Source organism: Gavialis gangeticus, unplaced genomic scaffold, assembly GCF_001723915.1.
Source record: "Gavialis gangeticus isolate Ggan-Ray unplaced genomic scaffold, GavGan_comp1, whole genome shotgun sequence".
NCBI lineage: Eukaryota > Metazoa > Chordata > Crocodylia > Gavialidae > Gavialis > Gavialis gangeticus.
In genome coordinates, this window is record NW_017729024.1 from 137,072,597 (window position 1) to 137,073,852 (window position 1,256).

Genomic DNA, 1,256 nt, shown 5'->3' on the forward strand with positions numbered 1-1,256 from the left:
CCCGCCCTTTAGGCGGGGGGCTGGACTCAATGATCTTCTGAGGTCACTTCCAGCCCTAATGTCTTTGAAATCTATGAAGTCTGGTGTGGTGGAAGGGGAGGGGAAAGGGAAGGGTCAGGGGTGACAGAACAAGGCCCCTGTGATGAGGGAGGAGTGCAGCTGGGGCTGGGGCAAGCACTGCACAGCTGGGGTGGGGCAGGCACAGGATGGAGCTGCGGCTCGTCCAGGGGTGAAGGGGGGCAGTGGCTACCGCTGCTGTGCACCGCTCATCCGAGAACCACCGGCAGCTCATCAGGCACTCACATGTTCATCTGGCAGCTCTCACCACTGCTCCCACCACTTGTCCGGGAGGGCATGAGATGGGGGCCTGTGGCCCCGGACCTTTGTGGGGCAGGGCTGCACCAAGCTCTTCCCAGCGGAGCAGGGCAAGGCAGGGCTGGGCTCAGGATGGGCAGCATTGGCACTGGGACAGGGTGAATGGGGCGGCTGCAGCCACCCCAAAATTTTCCATAGCCCCCCCATCCCCCAGTCCCAGCACTACCACTGTCTGCCCTGAGTCCAGCCCTGCCCCACTGGGAAGAGCTTGGTGTAGCCCCACCCCATGCAGATCTGGGGGCACAGGTTCCTCCTTTCTCCCCATGCCATCCTGGACAAGCTGCGGGAGCCGCCAGGTGAGCAGGTGAACGCTGGATCAGCCACTTGGTCAGCAGCTGCTGGATGAGCGGAGCCGCCCCCTCTGCCCCCCCCACAGCCCCAGATGAACCATGGTTCCATCCCGCGCCTGCCTCTTCCCAGCTAGGCAGCACTTTCCCCAGCCCCTGCCCCAGCTCCAGCTCCAGCTCCAGCTCCAGCTCCAGCTCCACTCCTCCGTCACCATGGGGGCCTTGATTTGCCCTCTCCCCCCTCCCCTTCCACATACACCAGACTCACCAGCTGCACGCAGCTCTCCAAGCTGCCAGGCTGGTGTTGGAAATTGGATCGGAATCAGCCAATATGCCTCCTTAAAAATCAGCTATCGGTATCAGCCCCATAAATCTCTATCGGTGCACCCCTAACCTCAGAGTCTTTAAAGCGAGAACTAAAGTTCAGAAAGTTTTGATTTGTAAAGTGCTACATGTTGATGATGTTGCACTGATAGCCCATGTAGAGAGCAATCTTCAGAGCCTCATCAGTTGCTTCACTTATACCTGCCAAGACATTGGTCTTACACTCAGCATCAAGACCACCAAAGTTATGGGCCATAACATCAAGTATCG